General features: G+C 33.7%; 1 protein-coding gene across 2 annotated transcripts in view; it reads right to left on the minus strand.

Moving 5' to 3' along the window:
- LOC149423727 (protein O-mannosyl-transferase Tmtc3-like) overlaps positions 1-24,301 on the minus strand; it is a 347,668-nt gene that overhangs the window by 297,889 nt on the left and 25,478 nt on the right. The window lies entirely within an intron of this gene.

Here is a 24,301-nt window from a genome sequence, read left to right on the forward strand (position 1 = left end):
TATGTAACGAAAGCTCCCTCCCCTAATGAACAAATTTAACGTCAGAATGAAACGACAGCTACCATTGTTTAATATAAAGACGCTTCTAAATTTACTCTTGAACATTCTAAGTACTTTAAACAAGAATAACAAAGTACAGTAAACAAGGGTGGATGTTTGCATACAAATTATGAAGGTACTGCTGACAAGCTACTCGAAGCCGTTTAGCAGGTAGAAATAAGTATGATATTCATATTTTATCTCATACAAAAAAATGACGCGGATAAATTTAATGGAAAACAACATATTTTGTAATCTGAATAAATTTATTAAAATAAAATAAGTAATTTATAATTAGCCGAATGTGCTTTATATAATAACTTACCCTTTAAGTTAGCATATTTATTTCGCTAAATTTAATTAATAGTGAGCTATAATTTACAGTTACATTCCACAACATACTTTTGTGGGTAACATTAGGTACAAAATTTAGGTTTAACTAATAGGTACCTACCTGAAAAAGCTTTCTCCAGTCATTCTCAAATATTATAAAAAATACTTCGGATGCAGAACCTGATTCCGTAAAAGGGTGATTCTAATAACCATTCGAATATTAACGTTTTACTCCCATTTTGAATATATATTTGTAAAAAGCATTTACTTTGTGGCTCGTCATAATTTCCAATAAAAGATATAAATTTGTTTTAGACCACTTTAATTTTAATTGTACTCTACCGGTTTCGGAAGCACCCTTCCTTCATCAGGAGAATATTAATACTAACCTATGATACAAAATATTGACAGATATACACACAAAAAATATAATTTAGGTGTTTGAGGGGGATGAGTAATTGCGGGAATTCCAGCAATAACAGAGCGGTTTACTGGAAATATATCTAGAATGGGACTAAACGATAAATTAATTTTGTTATTCAATAACGCTAGTATATTAGTCTAAAACAAATTTATATATTTTATTGTAAATATATATATATATATATATATATATATATATATTTGAAAAAAAAACAGTTAGTTAAGGTAATACATGCACTTATTATTCGTAAAATTATCATAAAAGGTAGAAATTTAATACAGAATTGAACATGCAAATTATAATTGAATGGGACTTCGTGTTTATGCACTATACTTTGCATGAGAAGTCCATTCACTATCTTGAGTGGGTTGTTAATTTTAAATATACGATGCAAAAATGTATGGAAATTTCACGTGATTGCATTTAAAAACAAATTTCAAACTTCATGTCTAACAACCTTACGTACCCTGTTTAAAAGTCGTTGCGGCTGTGGACGGAGGGTAAAAAGTTAAAACGAAACCAGGCACCTTGGGACCAGTTTGGCAGGGTCGGAAAACTCCTGAAAAACGCTCAAAAGAATTTAGGACATACTGAACTACTTAGTTTTAGACTCTAAGGAGTTTACTCTATTTGGGGGATTATAGATATAGTACGTGGTTCTAGCAAACTGTTCATATATGAACTGTATTGACATTTTAAACGTTCTGCTATTTTTATATTTGGGAAAGAAATCTGTAGTTAAACTAGGAAGACTGCCGCTTTCTTCTCCTTCCCCTCCCGACTACATTAAATTTGGAATGACTTACTGTACCTACCTATACATATTTGGAATGTTTGACGATATTCATATTTGGAATGCTTAACGATATTCATATTAGGAATGTTTAACGATATTTATTTATATATACGATATGAATCATTTAGATAAAAGTTTTTAAACTGTATGTATATTGAAACAAGGATTGCACATCTGGCTATACACTAGTTTGAGATCCGCAGCATTGTCACACATCCAGCGATAATGAATAAGGTTAGCATGTCTGTCCCTGACAATTACCCCAGGCGGAGGCACGATATTCTGTTCAGGTTTACAATCTGCAGGACAGCCTGCCAATGGTCATGTTAGTTGTGGAGCTGTCACTTTTCTCAACCAAAGCTCTTTGGATATTGACAGTTTTCATGTTACCGAGGGTGAGTTAACATGAATAATCTTCCTTTTACACCGTGAATGCATATATTTGTAACTGCATAGTACCACACAATATCTGATAAAAATTTGGCAATTATCTGTGATTTATGTTATAATACAATATGTACACATGGAGAAACTTATGTTAAATAATTTAAAATACGTTGCGTATAAGTACTCGTATATATGTAGCTAAACCTTCCATGTGGTTAAACATGTGTTTGTTTTTAAATCAAATAAGTATTGAAATTGAGCTACCTTTTGTTAACGCAAAATATTTTTTTCAATTAAGTGAATTTTATTAAAAGGCTGCTCGCTAATCAATTGTTTGCTATCACGACACTAAATCAACACACATCTTAGGGCGCGGCTCCACTCACAATTCCAGAATTTCGAGCAAATAAATAAAATGCCACCATCTGCTGTTACGGGGAAGGGGAACACCGCAAGGGGAGGGGTTGATTGCCCCCGGGGGGTGACTTGTCCTCACAGCCCCCGGGGGTAACATTAGGGCACGAACCCCGTCTAAAGAGCAGCCGATAATGCAGATGTGATGGGTGGCGGTGACAAACAATTATTGAAAGAGGAATGGTGCTGATTTAATAAATGGTGATGTAACACGGGATTAATGTTTACCGGAATTGCCAAAAGCGCAAAACAAGGAGATTGTGTTGAGGAACAAGAAACCACTGTCATATAAACAGGAAATTGGCCTTTGTATTTTAAAACGTAACACCGCACAAAATAGACCGGGTAAACACCGACTTAGCGGGTTTCATGCTTGTCTACAGTGAAAAGCAATCGCCAAGTTGTGTTCACAAAAAAATACATGACATGAATACGTGAGCAGCGAGATTTAATATTAATTATAAATTAGCATTTTGCTAGTCTCTGAATGAAATTAAAATCAATAAGGATGTTTAATTTTAATAATTTTAATTTAACTTAACTTTACCCAATTCTGCACAAAGTTTCTATTAAGTAATCGTCTCGATAAATATTGTAAACAAAAATGAAAGAAAAAGCAAATTATTTATGTGGGGTTATTCTTATTTAATCTATTTAATAAACAGGAAGTCTTGCTTATATCTGGTGGCATTTACAGAATTGGTTTAAAAGCAGGAAGCTCGAGATGTAAACAGTTACAGAACCGAAAGAAACAAAAACAAACAAACATTATGGGCAAGAAGAAAGCATCTAAAATACGATAGAGTACATCAAATTTACATTAATATGTGTCAAGTAAGCTATCTATTTTTATCTCAACACGTAAGCTTATCTTTTCCATGAAGTCTGCTTAAAGTACACCTTCGATTACTTTTGATATTAACGAAATATACTTACCTACTTTAACGATATTGTAGGAACTAGACTAGAGATGTCCATAACTCTGTAATCTTTATTTTTATGATTATATATATTATTCTGTATCGAATACAGTCCGCAACCAATTGATGGTAAGGCAAATGTGACAACTGCTCAAGAAGGCGATCTTTTAGTAGGCTAAAAACATGAACATTTTAGATATTCAAATTCTTAATAAAAAAAAGTAACTGCCCTAAATGACAGACAAGACAATTTCGTTTAAATTCACTTTTATGCGACTGATTTTATTATGCGGAAAGTTCTTATCTGCGAAAATTTACCCATTTTATTATTTTTAATTTTTAAAGAATAAAGCGTACAAAATATCTTCAGTTAATAATAAAACCACTCCAAAGATCGCATAATTCCCTATCTTTATGTTAATTAAGGTTACTATGAACAATCCAAATTACTGTCGTAATCTGACGAACAGTGAGTAACTTTGGAAGATTCCAATCTTCAATGTTCTTTATCGAATATTAAAAGAAAATTAGTTCAAAATGTCGAAAACTTATAAAAAGGTTTCTGAAATGATAACAAAAATGCATATCCAACACCTCTGGCATGAGTAACCCCAAGTGGTTCACTACGTTTGGTGTCCTAGCTGGGGTGCCCGGGTTCATCGGGTGACGTTTGTCTAGGTCTAGGCAGAGGATGCGTTTGATCAGCTACTGCGTGGCGGGTCGGATCACCTCGTACAGCAGTGGGAGGGATGGATTCATACGTCCGTCACTCCTGGATACTATGAACCCCAGATTCCTACATACTTATTTCCTTCTTAGAACTTCCTCTTCTTCCTTTCACTATACAGACCCTTCAAACAGAATCCCAAAAGATGACAAAGGCCCCGAGGGAATTTTTTCTCCTTGGGACCTCTTTTGTGGAGCTGATGTAAAAAATGCAATTAGGGAACAATATAATGACGGCCCCTGTAGCATGGTGGTTTGTGCATTTGACTTAGAGTCGGTATATTGCGTGTTCGTCGTTAATTTAACTGTGTCTGTTGAAATTTGAGTATTATGCATCAAACAAAAATAGCAAAACGTAATAAACTTTTGTTTCTGTTAAAACATTAGGAACCCTGATTTTTAGTTTGTATACAAATTGTAAAACCTTATGTAAGACTGATAAATAAATAAGCACCAAATTAATACGCGCTTGAAAGATGTGAAACTTCCCTAAAAATATAAAAGCTTTGGGTTATAAATTTTGTAAATGAAACGATTTAGTCGTGATTATGTTAATAAATCTCCACAGTAAAGATGGCGCGATTCCTCTCAAGATGGGCATCCGACATAATTATGCAAATGCAATTCTAAAGATATTTAGAGTTCGCCTCGCCGATTGAATTTACATAATAAATATTAATAGTGTATAAATATTCATTGTTTCGTTAGAGGCGCGCACAAAAAAACGTCGGTACAAGAGATTAAACGAAATATCAATCGGGAAAAAAAGAATATAATACACTGAAACCCTCCATTGAGATTTATAAATAATAACGTTTTGAGAAATAAATCTATTTGAGGTTTATACATCTTCTTTTCTGAAATCACATTTGCTAAGTAGAAGATTTATCAGTCTGTAGTTCAGAAAGCACGTCAGGGTTCCAAGTTTGTAGGGTTTCTGGGGTTGAACAAAGCCTTCGTGTGAATATAAATATCTAGAAACAAGAGACTACCTGGAGAAAAATGAGTAATGCCGATTTATTATAAAAATGTCTTCAAATTATTGGTAATCCTGTTAAAAACGGGACTGCAAGCCGCTTCATGATAAAATGTTAGTAAATTCATAGTAATATCGGAACAACTGTTCATCCACTTGCGTATATCTTAACGAAATGCAAACATTTTAGGATTTTTATGAACACGTGTTCGGACATCGAGACAAAAAATTGTAATTTTATTTTTTTAAATTATGAGGATACCATTTGAGATTTTCACGGCCAAAAGTATTTTTGTTATTTGTTTTTGGGGTGTTATGCCGTGTTGCGCTAACTCCTTCTTTAGCCAACGTTTCGGACAGCATTGCAGTGTCCATCATCAGGGCAGATGTGTTATTAAATAACACATCTGCCCTGATGATGGACACTGCAATGCTGTCCGAAACGTTGGCTAAAGAAGGAGTTAGCGCAACACGGCATAACACCCCAAAAACAAATAACAAAAATATGAGGATACCTATCAATTAATTCGTTGATGGCATACAATCCCGTGGAAATACAAATAATTTGAAGAAATTCTTAATAGGAAGCTATAAGCTAAAAATTTGTATATTCATGGTTTAGGTTATATTGTAGGTAATAGGCATTAAAATCGCTTGCCAAACGGAGTCTAGAAACGTTCGATTTCAAGCACAAAACTGGTTTTTATTTATTTTGTAAATAATTTTATAAGAAAGCAAAAAAGTTAATCAAGTGAAACTGTCACAGATAATCTTAGCTATAATACTGTATTTTTTTTAATTGTTTCCTTTACGCGTTCATACATTTATATTGAAAAAATATTTTTTTTAGTAGTTTACATTTATATTTTTTATTTAGTAATTTATTTATTTATTTGTATTCTACTCAAGTGAAACGATAGGAAAACCTTCAATTTATCTAAAGCATATTTTGGCATTTTGAATTTTGGTATTCATAATATAAGCCAATTCGTTATAAAGATTAATTAAAATAGTGATTTCGCCGAGGAAGTTTTTTCTGCGTACGTGCAAATTGGTTAAATTCAATACCTTGGAATATCTTTCACGTACGTATAATGGGGCTGACAGATTATGCTACACGCATCATAGTTTGGACTATTTCAGCATATCGCTCGCCATACATTCCCAATGGGAATATATGCTGAAATATGCTAAGCAACGAGAATATAGCGCGCCTATAGCGTGGTCTGCCGCAGGCTTATTTCCTATTTTGGTTTACCATATTTGGCTAATTTGTTATTTGGGATAATAAATTGAGAAAATAAATAAACAAGGGACAACAGAGACCATTTTGGTTGTTAGTGTCCAGGCATTTACGTTGGAGGGTTTTGGTTAGATCCTGTCAAACGGCCATATATAACTAAACAGCTAATGGCACAGTTGCAACTTCTACCTCTTTCCCTATAATGAGCCATAAGAAAGAGAGGTTGCAACGGACCTCTAAGCCTCAGGACCACATGAATAGGTACTAGGATGTTAAGCTTAATTTTCCCGCCGAATAAAAAATATCATTAAATTCTATGGAATGCAAACAAATAATCACCAAACGCTTAAAATAATGGCATTACAAATTAAATTTTAGCAGATTCAAAATTCTTAAATATTATTAGCTTCGTCATTAACGTCAAATTGACTTTTAAAACTTATTTTTCTACCTGCGAATATTATTACTCCTTTGCCAGGCTCGTCTCTATTGGCATTTAGATCTCATATTCGTTAGCCGCCAGACAGGAAAAAGGATAGAAGAGATCCTACCTATTTGCATATTTTTTCACAAGAAGCCAGAGAGATTTACGACCTTCATTCCGACGTGTGCTGATTCGGTCTTTACTCGAATTTTGCCAACGCTATTTCAGATAAATCAGCTCGGAGAATAATATTACGTACGTATGTAAATTTATTTGTTAAGATATGCCAAGTAGAAGTAGGAATGCAAATAGGTAGGTTCGATAAATTCCACGGTAGAACAGTACACACCGTGGCTCTGAACCTAAGAGTTTCTGGTTTGAAACCCGGTAAAAGAAAAAAATATTTGATTAACTCGGTTAATTTACGTACATACTTACAGATATTAATTAAAATTAAGATAGAACCTATATTTGTACCTTGATCCATTAAATAAACCCTCACTATAACCCAGGTAAGACACCACCATTCAAAATCTAAAGATTGCTAAATGGGTTTAGCTGTGTTTATTAGCAAGATATGAATTTCCGAGTACCTACAGCAAATCTTACTTTTCCTGTATCCTTCCATTCGACTCGCCTCGCAATATTCCCAAATGGGCATGCCTATTATTATTATATCAATAATTTATTTAAAAAAAAAATACTTTAAAGGAACGGCTTCTTTCATACAAAACTTAAATTTGGATTTGAGGCGAAAATACCTAACGCATCGAATTTTGCAGTAAGTTGTAACCAATATCTGGTACGGATATATGCTACTTTATTCATTTGTGTTTTAAATTGTAAAATACAGGCCATTAAAGAAAAAAAAAATTATTTTAGAGGAAACTTTGGCAATTATTTGCGAATTAATGATAATTATTTGAAATTTTTATTTTATTTTATTTACCATACAAATATAAAATAAAAATGAATAAATATTGCAATTTAATGTGCGTAAATTTAAATAACTAATTACCGATTTACGTTGGAATACAAATTAAAATATCTACACAAAAAACGCCTTTTTACGATGTTTATTTTTTAATTTTATTTTTCATTACATTAACACAATAGGTTTGGCAAGATTATTTTTTAAATTATTACAATTAACTCACAAAAAATGCCAAAGTTGCTTCTAACATCATACAAAATTGAATTCTTTAAATATATCACAATTTAAAACACAAATAATAAAATTAACATATATCCACACTAGATATATCTTTTGAATAAAATAATTATAAAGTTTGGTTGGATATTTGGACATCAATTCTGAATAATTTTTTTAATGAAAAATCAACGCAACCGTTCATATCGAAGTTTCAGTTTGATAAATTAATCACCAAATTACTACATTGATATCCTGATTGTCTCTTATACTTACAACTACAATGCCTCCAGTCAATCAGCACCACCAGAGAATTAAGTAATTGGTTAAGTCCCTCTGCATAGAATAGTTTGCTAACATTGACGACACAATTTTGGAACGAACAAATAATATTAAGTTAAGTGGACTAATTTGGAATCATTAGTTCCTATTTTCGTTTGTATGGTGGAGATAAATATAATAAACACATTTGAACAGCAGATTTTTTTTTTTTTTGAGACAAGTAGGAAATTATCAAAACAGGACAAGACAAAATCGAGAAGAGTAGAATTGAACGTATCGAATTTGATAAAATAAATGCCTAACTAGAAACCTAACGTGAGAGCATGAACGTAGAAGATTTAATTTTTGTACACTACTTAAAATAGAAAAAAGATATTGGAAAAATCTTGAAACTTTTAAAAAGAGAACACAACATCGTTATTTTATTTGTAAATATCAAAGAACTATGTTGAATTATGAAGTTTTAATAAAAATAAAAAAAATAAACTTTCAACCAGCCCAGTCCCCTTTGTGAAAGAAATTATAACCAATAATATGTTTAAACTGATAATTCAATGCCAATTTTTAAAACAGCTGCCTAAGTATACCCACAAACATGTCAAAATTTGGACATTTTTGCGACTGAAGTATAGTATGAGAGTACGGGAAAAAAGTCCTATATTGCTACAGTCAGACGATGCTATACACATGGCCTATATCACCATATCGCTCAATATAAAATACCATACAGACCTGTCACACCAGACAGATATGTTATAATTATGGGCGTGACCTAGATGACGTGCCGTGATCTGCTAGCCGGACGATAAATGTGAAAATGATGCCTACGGCAGGAGATGAGGTCAGATCAATTAGGGAGTTGCCGTGGTCACGCGACTGAAAGCTGTGAAGGTGACCGATTCCGTAAAAATAAATGATATTCCGTGCTCTCCCACTCTCCCTCTAGCACATTATGCTAAGATGAAGATTATAGCTTCGTGCGACACTACAACATATAATTTGTTCTGAGCTATAGTGTCGTCTGACACAGGCTTAAAATATTGTGAACTGTTTGCAAATGTCTCTTCTTCGTCACTTGTTACCCGAGATAATACGTCATGTTAATTATTCAGATTATTATCTCATAGTATTATTATCTTAATGACTGTACAGTTTAGGAATGTTGTAAACGGAAGTGGCACCCTCTGTTATTTGCAAAAGAACTTACCATTAATAATAATAATAATAGTTAATTATCATTTCGGCATCCCAATTCACAGGAAAGTAAGTCAATGTTATAAAAATAGCTTGTAGGTTGTTAGCCATTGTTATTTAGTATAATATTGTTATGTACCTAATCATTTCAATGATCTCGCGTAGTTCGTTCTCTTTGTGGCGGTTATTCCAGCATCTTTAACGTTTTCAATGGTTATATTCAGGATTGAGAGAAAGTCAGTTTCTTCGGAGAGGTTGGATTAAATTACGGCGACCTGGGAAGATAGCGGTATATTCAAGTTTTGATTTTCAATTCTTTTAAGCGTAAACACTTTACTTTAGACACCGTTTTTGTCCATACTCCACTTACCCCGCAGGTTTGGAAAATATTAGAAGCCTCACTGCAGGTATTATAATAGAAGCCTTAAAGCGTAATTTTTCAAATTAGTAAGTTGGCGCGAGATGTTTTTTTTTAGATATTGTTATATGAACTGATTTTAATCATTCTCAGTTGTATAACACGAAAAGATAATTTTTAATTGTTTAAATTAAATTTAAAAAAAAAAATTAAAAAAAAAAAATCAATATTTAAACAAGAGTGGTAAATACTCTCGGTATCGCCGTGATGAAAGGCCAACATTCGGAATGAAAATGTTGCTTGAATGGCATTTAATTTTTTTAAATGTCAATCCGCTCAAAGGACCCAACTGCTTCCAACCGTTTGGGGCCAGTGACACTATGGCATCCCCAATTGTGGTATGTTGTCAAGCTGGAGGTAGTGGGGAGGGGAAGGAGATTGGAAATAAGGAGGTGGGGAAGTACCTGACTATCCAGAACTGGTTTTCAAAACGTTTCAATCTTTAATGGTGGTCTTATACAAGAGCGATACTGAGAGTGTCTTCCACTCTGGAACGTGCCGCAAATATACTACATATTATTTTGAATAAGTAAATTGTGAAAAAACAAAAATAAGTCAAATAAAATTTGCTTGTGCACGCCGGGATATGAACCCGCGACCTCCGGCTTGCTATTCAAGAACCTTATCCCTCGACCGTCGAAAAAATTAGTTAGCACTAGCCGCGTTTGGTGATCAGGTCTGAATATTTAGATACATACATTACAATATTTCTCTTCCCAATCTACTTCCCTTACACAAACCCTTAACCCTTAAATGCACGATTTATTTATTTTTTTGGAAAAAAATATATTTTGTATTTACATGCGTATGCAAGGAAATATAAAGATTTTTTTTTTGTAATTTTTTAATGATATTTGATTAAAAAAACAATGTTGCAGATTTGCAACACCATGTATTTAATAGAAATTAATATGAACAATTTACGTATGAAAAAAAAATAAAAAACCTAAAAAAATTTCTCAAAACTAATAAGTGTACCAGAAAAAATACGAGTTATTACATATAAGTATTGTATTATTGTATCTACTTACCTAAGAAAATCAAAATAATAACAGCAAAACAAAACTGTAATTCTAACCTCCAACCAATTTTCGAGAATCTTCACTTTGTTAAAGAAAAAGTGTCATTTGACATTCGCGAAAGAAAAAAAAGTGATGCCACTCGATAAAATATAATACTGTGAACTTGATAATTTTAAAACGGCATGCATTAAGTATACACCAAAGAGTTAAAGGTGGTTTGAACGGTATGTTGCCGTTTTGCAACCGTATGCATTTAAGGGTTAAGCCTTAAAACAAACCTCAATAATTGGGAATGTCCCAGGGCGTTTGTTACTTATAATTACAAAAATTCAAAACAAATTCTATAAAGTGATGAAAAATAACGGGAAAATTAAAATGAAATATGTTCAAGTATCAACGCAGAAGTAGAGACAAAGAAGTGCCTCCCATACAAAGCGGACTCCGCAGGATATTGAATGACTCCGTACGAATGTTCCGTGAAAACAGCAATGTGTTTCTTCTCATCACGCGATCCTAGAAAATATAAAATTTCGTTGCTCGGACCTTTGAGAGCGGAGGACGTGGATTCATATATCAAAAGCCTTTGCAAACCTACGGAATTGCCTCATATTTCACACAAAAAAAAACACGAAAAGCGAATTTCCAAAGTAATGACGGTCTTATGCGCCCGGGCATAAATATTAGATTTTGTTGCGGCGGTATTTATAACAAAAAATCACCTCATGTGAACACCACTAACTTTAATATTAACAATATTTCATTATTTCGCCGGTAAATAATTTAATCAAAGTTACCGGAGTTCCTTGAAAATCTAGATGATTTCGATACTAAATCAATTAAGATAAAGTCAAATTACTTGTAATATTTTTTTTTAATTTCAAATAAGGAACTATACAATTCTTTCGAAGAAACGTCAGTGTCTTAGTGACAATTCTTTTTCCAAACTTTCTTCAGGTAGGTATGTAGTTAGGTAACGCTCGTGCAAACTCTGGCGGGATAAAAAGGAAGTATCCAACTCGGCCACCATCTTGAAACGAACCGTTCAGACCACAGACATAGGAATTAATAGACGAGAAGATAATGGCGAGGGGTAAAATCAACTGTTGAAGAACGAAGGGGGTAAGGCTGACTGTGATTCGTCAATAAATCAATCTGACAGTAAATAGGCATCTCGCATTATAATATCACCATTTAGTTCTTAAAAGTAAAATCTGCTTTTGAATGAATAGACATTTCTACATGGGAGCGCAAATTACTCGCCACGTTATGAACTAATTTGCGAAGTCCAAATTCGGCAAAGTAAGGCAGCTTCTATTTTCAGAGTCGTAGTTAGTTTCAGAGTATTTAGTTAAGACACTTTTACAAATGTCTCATAATTTACTTACCCCAGTAAACAACGATGAGCACACTTGAGAATCGCTACATTGTGATGTGATAGTATATGTTTCTAAAACTGATCCATATAATACGGTGTGAATAAGCTTAAAATAAAGTAAAATAATGCTTACTTATGGAATGTAATACGACAATTGGGTTTATTCTCTTTTTCACATCTATTTTTACAAGTTTTCATATCACAAGTCAACATTTTGCCGTGTTATTTCATAAAATGAACCGATGATGCCTCGACCATAGTTCGCACAAGAATGATGACGTCACGTTTTCAAATTTCACTTGAGGCCATATGCGAGCCCAGCCGGCTCAATGGAACCGGTATGGGGAGTGGGGATAATACGCTTTTAATCACTTAGGGCAGGTCTACTAATATTCATATGTCTATGGTTCAGACAAATTTACAGGCAGAAGAAATGCTTAACCATCGAGTTAAAACCAGATTTTGCGCAGTCAATAATATTATAAACATATTGTTATTAACATCCCTGTACAATGTACATGGGATTGTTCGCGATATTTGTGTATCGGTACTTATGTCTATGTTACTTAGGGAGAAGTTTGTGTTATTTCGTAGAAAGAAAATATGATTTTTTTTCGTTTGACAAAGATATTTAATTATTTATAAGACCCTACTCAGAAGACGCTGTATTGTGGGCTTTAAATAAAACAGTGATAGAGGTAAAATAATACCGTATATTCTTCAGACTCCTAACGGTCTTTTTTTACATCCCTCGGGAAAGATTTAACTTAGAAAACTTGAGACCTTGACCCAGCTTATTTTCCTACACTCGAAGAATCATAAAAAAACATTAAAAAAACGATTTGTTTTACTTAATTTTTAATAGGTTTTTTCTTCCTGAAAATCACCCTCAGGCCTGTGACAATTTCTGTGGTAGATGGAACATTTTTAAATAAAATATTCAAGTAAATAGGGATGTTTGAATTCATTACTGCGATATTTGCAAAAGAGAAGTTTGTTGGTATTAGTGAAAGCAATATAGCCAAAACGTTTATGATATCTCTGGTGTACGGTGGCTTAGATATGGCAACATTTTAATATTTCAAGCCTCGGAGAAAAAGACGTAAATAGAAAAATATTTTCGCAAAACAGAAAAAAATCTTAGCAACGTTTACAAAATGGCATGAAAACAACCAACAAAGAATATGATTAAAAAAAAAACAAGAACATGTTGTATCATCTTTCTTGGAGATGAATATTATAACACTAGAGATTAGACCGACCTTGTACGCTGTCAGAACCAAAAGGTTACACTTCAATTAAATATTCAAGTAAATTGACACTTTACGTTCTATTTTTATACTAATTTATTTTTACAATTTTTATTTTAATCATTTCTACAAAAAAAAAATAGTGTATACATTTTTTGTACTATTTCACCCGTCATGCTAGCGGTGCCACCGTGTTATGGCGGGTGAAGTTTAAAAATTGAATTTTTCATAATATGATTAAATTAAACAATTCAGGTTTAGTTATAAATATTTTTTACGATAATTTTAATGTTAGAGATGTATGAAGGAAGATTAGGTGGTTAGAGCGTAGATGTATGGGTGTAGAATGTATGATTGAAATGTATTGCAGATCTAAGGATCTAGAGTTATTTGTGTTTTTACAGTATGGAGTTGAGTTACGATATTTAGGAATCAGGGACGCTCTATCTATCTATTATAAGTTTTATTTAGTTATTAAGTTTTCCAATTTTTATCATGTTTGTACATTATATATACCTCTAATTACGGATTCGAACTTTATCTTTGATATTATGAATGTGTAAGACATTTGGCAGATATACGCAAAAACAATCTGCACGCACCTTTATATAAACAAACATAAATACTAAGTAAAAAAATTAAATACTTGCTGTACTTGAAACAATTACAAAGATTTACTCCAAATTCCTGTAATGTATACAACTTTCGGCCAAACAAATTTTAGGTACACTGCAACAAGATTGTACAATACTCTTCCAGAGAACATAAACATATTTTAAAAATAACATTACTATTTGGATCAAAAGTAATAATAGGGCCTTTGCCGGTGCCCTTATCCAAATTCTAAATTATTGATCTAACAAAATTATTGAGCGATTATATGGTAATATAAATATGTAGGTATATCCATATGTTTTAAAAAAAAAAAGAAATAATTTTTTAAAGTTAAACCAATTGTTGCAATAGCGGCGCGAAATATGAATTATTCGTTTTGGCTATTTTTAGGGTTTTATTAATGACATCCAGTATATTTGAGGCAAACTGGAAAGAATTATTTTTATTTCTTTTTCTAAAGTCAAAAAAATTACGTATTTCCGCACGATAGAAAAAAAAGATAAAAATACTTTCATATATGCCACTAAAACGTTGGAGGGGTTAATAACGCAGACAAGTTTATCTAGTTTAAATACTCAATTTTTGTTTCAAAAGAAACACAATTTAGAAAAGAAGAACCGAGATTTACCTAATAAAACCTAATCTGTACATAAACCTATGAATAAAGGCAAAATTAGAAACCCATAGGGCCCTATTTCATAGGGACACCACGGTGGCACAACGAGAGGAGATACCAAACCAAATGTTTCTTTATGGAGGGTGCTTCCACCTGGTGTACGCTTTGTGACACCACAATTTTGTGGCGGGCACCAATGGCCGGAAAGTTACTGGTTGCTTCCACCAGGCGACCTCCTCCCAGCGTGCTCCACGCGCATTCGCTCACACGTATAATAATGAGCATGGCATATTAAATATTTCTTAAAATTATTGGTGATCCGATTAAAAACGGGATTCCAGACCATTTCCTGAAAAACTTTCACCACATTAAACCGGATAATACATCTTAATACATCGGAACACGTGTTCATGCACCTGCATTTGCTTTGAAATGCGGAAATACAGGGTTTTCCAACAAGAGGTGATATTTTGAATAGCCCGCTATTTCGGTAGATGTTACTTTTGAAGCTGTCATTTTTTGACATTTGACAAGTAGAAACTACGCTATTAATAAAAATGGAACAATACACGCTTCAACAACGCATTGAAATTATTAAAATTCACTTTAGTGAATCAAATGCAAATCATCTTGAGTGATGAGGCCCATTTCTACCTCGGTGGCTTCGTCAACAAGCAAAATTGTCGCATCTAAGGCTCGGAAAACCCAAGAATTGTTGTTGAAAAGCCTCTCTATCCTCAACGTGTGACTGTTTCGTACGGTTTATGGTCCGGCGGAATCATTGGATCAAAATTTTTCGAAAATGAGGCTGGAGCAACAGTTACGGTGAATGGATGATTATTGATTTTTTTATGGCATTGGATGGTATTGATCTGGACAACGTTTACTTTTAACAAGACGGCGCTACGTGCAACACAAGCAACGAAACCATTGATCTTTTACGATTGAATATCAAAATAACACCTCTTATTGGAAAACCCTATATTAGGATTTTTATGAACACGTGTTCCGACATCAAAGAGATTTAAAGAGATTCTTAATAAATTGGCAATATTCAATATTAGTAATTTTTCTCCGTGCACGTTCCATGAAAAAGTTGTTCTGCGTTGAAATTGCTAACGATTCCGTCATTCACTCTGATGTCTCGTATGGTTGCCTACAGTGGTGTGGTGCCACTGTGGTGTTGCCACACAGGTGTCCTAAGAAACAGGGCCCTTACATTGAGCTAGAACGAGGTCTTAAGATAATTTAAAAAAAACATGTCATCTTTATAATGAAATCTACTCTGAGAGTTAAATATATTACTATATCAATAATCTCGAAACTTTGAAAAAGAAAACAGCAAACCTACGCCAAAACGTCGCTTAGGAAAAAAATCCTGGAAACGGATTATCGAGGTAATAAAAACATCATATAAATATCATATCGTGTAACATTACTTGTGTGCCTCTCTTTTTCGCAGCTAAGAAGGATTTTTATCATCAGATTAACATAATAAATAAAAGAATTTCTGCTGATGGAGGAAAATAAATAACAAAAGTTTTCAGAAGATGAATATATAAAACTTGAGAGTTTTATCGTGATTCTTAATAAAAGTACCTACGTTCGTTCTACCCACCACTTTCTTAGGAACTACAATATCAAAAATAGATACGAATATTTTTTATGATCTGTGTGTGAGCACCCTAGACTGGGAGTAATACATTTTAATAGGGCAATTAATTTATGTACAGATGTGGGCAGATTATTAGACTCGAAAATAAATTCCCATCTTTTCATTTCGGGAGGTAATTTATACGCCTGTTTCATCTTATTGTTTTTTTTTATTTATTGAGAGGCATGTTTAGTCTTTAAAGTGTAAAATAATCTATAATTAATTGTATGTAATGTTTTGTGACCACCTCAACATGAGAACCTGTGCTGAGGTGTTGGCATGTTCAAGATAGTGTTAATGTATGTTACGTTAGTAGTAGTTAAATCACTTCATAATAGTACATAGACATAGTTACAATGTAGAAGAATGAAAACAAAAGGATACTACACGAAGTGAACTTACGAAGCAATTAATTATGACGAGAGCAATGATTTAATATTAGTTCAAGTAATTTATTTTCAGGGGCTTACTTTTATACTTCGGGATTCGAGTATGGAGGTATTATTTCATATTCGATATGAACAAATTAATACCTACATCACAAAAACTATTTTTTTCACAAGAAAATTGCCTGATTATTTTAGGTTAATACTCGTAGAACAAAGAATCCATCTGACATCAAGGAAACTGGGGTAAATTTTAACGAATTGGGGTCCAGTTGAGCAAAGTTAAGACCGGTGGGGTATAAACGGTTAAGTCCATAGAATTTTAGTTAGATTTAGTTGGCAGGGTTAGCCTGCACGCAAATTGGGTTAGTTGGGCGGAGAAAAGTTGAAATGGCCGGCCAATTTGGGTTAAATCCCGTTAAAATAATAGAACATTAAATTGGATACCGAGTACTGTTATTGGATTTATTTGTGAATCCCCTGAAAAATCCCCTCATTAAAGTTGGAAAAGAAGAAAGGAGGTAATTCGTGCTTTATTTTCGGCAAATTGGTTTCCTACTTTGCCGGGCTAGATTTCATGAAATCTCCCTGGGAAGTCGGTGAAAGGTTGAAGTAGATAGGCGGTTTACCTGACTATTACATTATACAAAGATAAAATAAGTTCGTAAAAACTCTCTTTTATCGTACACCGAGCAAAATAAAAATAAAAAACTTTAGAAATAAAAAAAATCACTTAAAAAATTTGATCCACACCGTTCAAGACCGATTTAACCGGACCGGTTTCAGTATAATAAGGGTATGTTTAGTCTGTAGATGCACGTAGCAGAATGGAATAGGTGCAGTCACCTCTACTTACCACAGTTACTACAGGTTTTCCAATAAGAGGTGTCATTTTGAATAGTAATTAAGGAATTAATAATTTTTTATGGCCGGAATTGGATGGTATTGATCTGGACAACGTTTACTTTCAACAATACGGCGCTACGTGCCACACAAGCAACGAAACCATTGATCTTTTACGGGAAAAGTTTCCGGACCGTGTTATCTCTCGAAGAGGTGGTCACAATTGGCCACCGAGATCTTGTGATTTAACACCTTGCGACTTCTTCCTTTGGGGCCACGTGAAAGAGAAGGTCTACGCCAACAGCCCAGCGTCGATTCAAGACCTCAAAGATGGAATTCGTGAGGCTATCGAGGACATAAGGCAGCCACTTTGCGATTTGGTTGTGGAAAATTTCATGAAAAGGATATGGTCCTGTAGGCGTGGTCGTGGTGGTCATTTGACTGGTGTTATTTTTCACTATTAACGGCATACCTTCATCTTTATAATGAAGTAAACATTCGATCATTTATATAAAAAAATGGCTTTTTTCTTTGAATATCAAAATAACACCTCTTATTGGAAAACCCTGTACATACATCACATTGATAAAAGAGATGGTGAAAAAAATATTTTACAGTGATCTACAAAAGAAGTTCTGCATTGATTTTGTGATATTGTAATGAGTTCCATGATAACTCAACACAGTGACAATTCAACACACTTTTAAAAAGTGATATAAAGTCATTAGAAACGATGGAATTTTTTTTAACCTAACCTAGCCTACATAACCCAGTAAAAAATGTTTTTGTTTCATCACTTTCCATGACTTTATATAACTTTTTAAAGATTTGATGAATTATCATTGTGATGATTTATCCGGTTACCATTGTAATGATATGGATAACATTAAATAGACTAAACTGAGCAATGCTACTAAAAGTTAAGCACAGAAATATAATACCTCCATGCTTCACCGAAGCTAGCTCTCTTGCTAAGGGTGATAATATTACACATCTACATTTTTTTGATTTGAATAATCGCGCAACGCTGATATCTACTTGATATGATACGAATGTACCACATCAGCCAGGGTTGTACCACTCCTGCCCCGGTGCGACCAGTACACCAGGGGACATTGATTTTTTAAAACTCGAAACAATTTATTCATTTATTTTAAGGAATATAAACAGTCTTAATATTCATTTAATATACATAGGAGGATGGAAAATAAACAGACCAATTATAAATATTCACAGGTGGTTGAATTGGTAATATACAACAAAGTATTTATTAAATGTAGACTAAAATATAAAAAAGCAGGACTAAGTAAAAATTTAAAAGCCGAACTAAGTAACGAGAATAAAATAAAAATTAAAAAAATAATAAAATTTTTATAATCCTATATAGTGCATTATACAAGAATATAAGTGTTTATAAGTTTACAGGACAGATAGAGTGGGAGACAGGTTGTAGCGGGATAGGGGGGGGGGGGGAAGGGATAAGGGAAAGTTGCCGCGCAATTAAAATTAAAAAAAAAAAAAAATTGTTCTGATTTTTGTTCAATTGCTCTGAGGATAGGACGGAGGACAGAGTTTCATCAACTGGTATAAACAGCTTCTTAGAGTGAATAAAGAAGTGACAGGTATCAGTATCAGGACACGGATAAAGCACGGTTGGATTTCCTGCTTCCCATTTTGATCAAGATACGAAGATAGGTACCTAATTACAAATAAAATAAATATTTCTATGCCAACAAAATAAAGATGCCTTCTGTTGTCGAAGTTATTACTATGGTATTAAACCGACAACTAGGGCAAACTTAAGAAGACCCACCCAAGCCTAGATCCTTTCACATTCCGTACTTAATGTTAACTATTTCCGTGATTAATTATTTATTATTTAGATGTGATTTCAAATATGCCCGAACCCCACTCGAACATCCTTTAAACTTTAACTTGTATTTGACATAGGAAGCACGATGTGAAGGCGGGTAACATAGGGGAGGTATTTGTGACTGGGAAAGCCGCAAAACGTTTCTGTATTATTTAATTCCGTTACAATTTAATCTCGGGATTCCTACTTACGGATAAACACCCAGTGTTACTTGTTGTGTATTCTTGTTACTAAAGGTTTGAGATGTGTATTCGAAATTGTAAGATTCATGACACAAAATTTTACAAGCCGTTTAATTTTTAAAAAATGTTTTGGATGCACGTATAATATCGAGAGGTAGTTTTTAACATTTCATGAAAGCGAACAGTAGCAACAAAAGATTTCATGTGTAGGAATAAAGTTCCGTTTCGGCCTGAAAACTGGGTGTTTGAAAGAAGTGTAGATAAGTCGCAGCCTCACAACTCACAACTACAAAAAGGACTTTTTAAAATTTAAAAGCATGAATGATAATAAATCAATGAAATTCTCAATGAAAATAAGACACAGAAAAAAAGATAAAGATCGCAACTGGGTCTCGAACCTAGATCCTCTAGACTAGACTAACTATGATCAAAACTTCAATTTGGGAGGCGGGTTCGGGTACCGCCGCCCTGGGAATGATTTATAGGATATCCAACATCTCTGCCATCGGTCACACCAAGTGCTCCGCTACGTTTGGTGACTTAGCAGGGGTGCCCGGGTACACCGGGTGAGGTGTATTCAGGATGCGCAAGTTTATTTTTACAGCGCTCCAAACGAAATCAATAGTCTCAGGTATAACTGAATGTCAAGAAGCAATAACTCGTTGGATGTCTTCAAACAAGCTGAAGCTGAATCCATCTAAGACTGAGTTTCTCTGGGCGGCCACAAACAAACGTCAACATTTCATAGACGATTCACTTATTTCTATTTCCGGCAGCGATATCATCCCAAAAATAACAGTCAAACTTCTCGGTGTCAATTTAGATTCAGACTTTTCGTTAAAAAGTCAAATAAATAGGACTGTAAGCACGTTTTTTTTTCTCCGAACACAACTCAAGGGTGTCCGAAGAAATCTTCCTACAGAAGCAACAAAACTGCTTATCAACTCTTACGTCTCACATCTCGATTACTGCAATGGCATTTATGCCAGACTTCCAAAATATCAAATTGACAAACTTCAATGAGTGTTTAATGCAACAGCACGGCTCATAACCGGGGTTTCAAAATATTCGCACATATTAGAACACCTTCGTAACTTTCACTGGCTCAAGTGCCCTGAAAGAATCCAGTAGAAATTGTGCTGGATGGTGTTTAAATCCATCAATGAAATGGCCCCACACTACATCTCTGAACTATGCGTCCCGGAAAACACTGGTCTGATGCAGTCAACTCTTAGATCAGCAACATCAGCAGCTGTAGGCAGACTGATAGAACCTAAGCGCAAGCCAAATACTAAATTTGGTGATCGCGCTTTCGGAGTATCTCGGCCGAAGGCTTGGAATAAACTCCCTCCGGAACTAAGATCTGTAACCAACGTAAGTCACAGAATTCAGGTCTAAACTAAAAACTTACCTTTTAGAAAAGATCCACACAGCATCCCAAAAGAAGTTAACCTCCTGTGGGGGTATAGGTATATATGTATATATATATATATATATATATATATATATATATATATATATATATATATATATATATATATATATAAAAACTACCAATTGAGCTACTGAGACGTAATTCAATTGGTATTTTATTGATCTAGAAGTTAAATTTAAGAAAATTCCTTACATTATGCATCCTAAATGATAATGTTTCTATATTTTTATAAGTGTCTCATTCTATTATTTTTGTGAAAAAAAAATCTGTTTTTAAAGTTTGTACCGTAAATAAATAAATAAATTTTATTTTTTTTCATAGAGATTTGTTACCATTATTTTTGTTGGTTAATGTACAATGAAGTTTACAAACTTTAATAATCCTAAAAAAGTAAGTAATATTGTTATTAGAGCTCGAGGTAGCTGTGTACTGAGGAAATTTAGTAGAAATCATTCAAATAAAAGAGCGTCTAAAAATACTGAAGAATAATTTTAATTTGATACGTGTCATTTTGCTAGGTAGGTATTCTTTCAAAGGAATATCTATAACCAAACTTAGGAACTGCTTAAATTAAAACAACCGATTTTAGAGATTTACGAATATACACATTATATGAAAAGAAAAATTGAAGACCCTGCGGTACATGTTGTAAAAAATGTAACTGGAAAAGGTTCTACCGCTGAGAAATCGGTTGTAACCTCTCAGTCGGTAACACACTAAGTATGAGAAACAGTAAAGGGTTTTAACGGAGCCATCAGCGTTACGCCTTTAGAAAACTTGGTTGCTTTCATCAACTCATTCTACTAAGTCTCGCTAATTTTGAAACCATATAATTGAAATCCTCTTATCTGACTACATAATAATATTTTACGCGAACTCCTTTCTTATAAAAGCGCTGTAAATCCTTTGTCGGGTAATCCCACTTACACCCTTTTGTGTTATAATTATTTGTACCATCTTGTAACTCCCCGGAATTTGGGGGCCGTGGAACAAAAGCAATCACGACACAATCAGCAGCTTTGTCGGTCCTGTTAACTGTTGATACGCCTCCTGTGATAAAATTACTCGAAATAATGTGTTGTTCGGTGATCTCCACCGAAGTCGGCGAAGTGGCGGCTATTGATTTAAACTTTGCTTTGTGACACGGCGCCACGCTACTGAACAGGAAATCCCTGGAAATGTGATCGAAACCAATTTTTAACAAAACTGATAAAATTTATATAAGATCTTTCCACTTCTTCCGACGCTAACCCCAGTCTAGGCACCATATAACTGAAAAGGCAGTGGATACTTTTTCTTTAATCACGTGTTTTTGCAGATAAGCAATATTGAAAGTAAAGAGCTCCATATGATCCAGAACCAGTTCAACGTGACAATACAGGCAATGGCGCTGCAAACAGGGATGAATAATGTCGGGGACGTTATTTTCTGTCGGTTTCAAAATCGATTTATTAATTGTACGAATAACTATTCTAAATAATTTAACTTATATAAATTACTTATTACATCGCTTTACCTCTTCGGGGGGCATCAAATGTTGATTTGCATTTATTTACAATAGAAACAATTTACATGATGAATTGCAATTTTTTAATCTCTACACAGATAACGGCTGGCTCAATTCCCCTGGTATAGTTCTGAAAGAACTGGTTTTCCCCGCGTACAAACTAAGGGGGTTTTAAGGGAGCTCATTGTATTTATAAAAAAAATAGATCAAACCAATACAATACCAATAACTGACAGAACCTATGTTTACAGTAGAACCATAAAGTAGCCCCATACCTTATCATATATATCATAGAAAAACTGCTTTATCATTTGTAACCAGTGAAAAATATATACAACAGCAGGGTTCAATCAAGTTCCAAACCAAAAATAGTAGTATTTGATAACATGGTCATTTTCACTACCTTATAACAAAAAGAAGATAGACGAATGCATATATAAGAATTATTGTCGTAGACTTTTGTTTTGTTCAACTCAACGTTTTGTTTTAGTATTCAAACAATCTAACTTTATCTATATTCGTGTTTTTCTTTAAACAAGTTCATCCACTATTTATATACTACAAACCTGTCACCAGGATTCGAATCACTCGATGATAAATAACATCATATTGCGTTTGTATTACATTTTCAATAAAGCAGTAAAAAGGTATCGCCATCGAATCACGACCGATAAGAGATAAAACAGCGTATAATAAAATAGCGAAATGGAGGGTGTAGTAAAAACGTATTAGAATATAAGAGTAACGGCACCCCAAATTGGCAACTATAAAATACGATGAGCCGACAATCGCAATAACATCACAGCGTCGCGACGCCCGGGGTACGGCGCTGATAGGGGCGCGAGCGTAAGCCATGAGACTAAGGCCTGATAACACATAAGGGTCATAAAAATTTCATAACGACGCGTTATAACCGGTTATAACTACGCAAGGGTAAGACGGATCTAGTGGATTCGGCGCTGCCGTCTTTAGGGGATGACGCAAATATTATTCTAGGACAGCGGTGGCAAACTTTTTCCGTTGGATACTGGCTTATGCCATTTCATCCAAATTTGTTAAAAAATCTAACACAAATTGACTGTATCTGTGTTTTCTCTTAAAAATAATACTTATATGATTTTTGGTAGATAGGTAAATATGTGCTCAACAGTTCATTCAACTTGATTGGCGTATTGTTATTAAACCTTTTTTAAATTCACAGTTGATAATTATTAAGGTCCGAACGGTGCAATTTAATATTTACCTCAGCAAAATGTAGGTAACGAGTTTTCTTTACAATATGCAAAACCGTATTTTTTTGCGGTATGTTATTAGTTCACCATCCCTGTTATAACCTACAATGATTTTAAAAGATACAGGAAAAAAGTTATAAAACTACCCACCCACACCATTAATGAGTTAACTATTATTCTCCGCCATTCAATTGTATATATTATTGACTTTTAATAAACCCATAATGGGAAGTTAAGAACTTAGGTAGGTACATTAGTCGGTCAAGGTGAAAAAGGTTTCGTAATTTTACGGCGAAAGTAATTTAAATCGGTCTTTCGTCTCATGAAAAGTGGCAAAATGACAGTCACCAAGATGGATTAGCATCGACGAGATTTTTTTAGTTGAATTTTAGGCATGAATTGCTGCTTTCTGTACCTACTAGGTATTTACAGGTACTGGATATTCCAATTACAAACTCTTTGAAATGGGAGACTGTAGGTTAATATGCATTTTACTAATTCTGTAAAAAAAACATGAAAATAATGACTTTGTATTCACCACTATTTATTCAAAATAATCGATATGTTTCGAAATCAATGGTTTCA

The sequence above is a fragment of the Hesperophylax consimilis genome, chromosome 5 (assembly GCF_061612785.1).
Source record: "Hesperophylax consimilis isolate HC1 chromosome 5, BYU_Hcon_1.0, whole genome shotgun sequence".
NCBI lineage: Eukaryota > Metazoa > Arthropoda > Insecta > Trichoptera > Limnephilidae > Hesperophylax > Hesperophylax consimilis.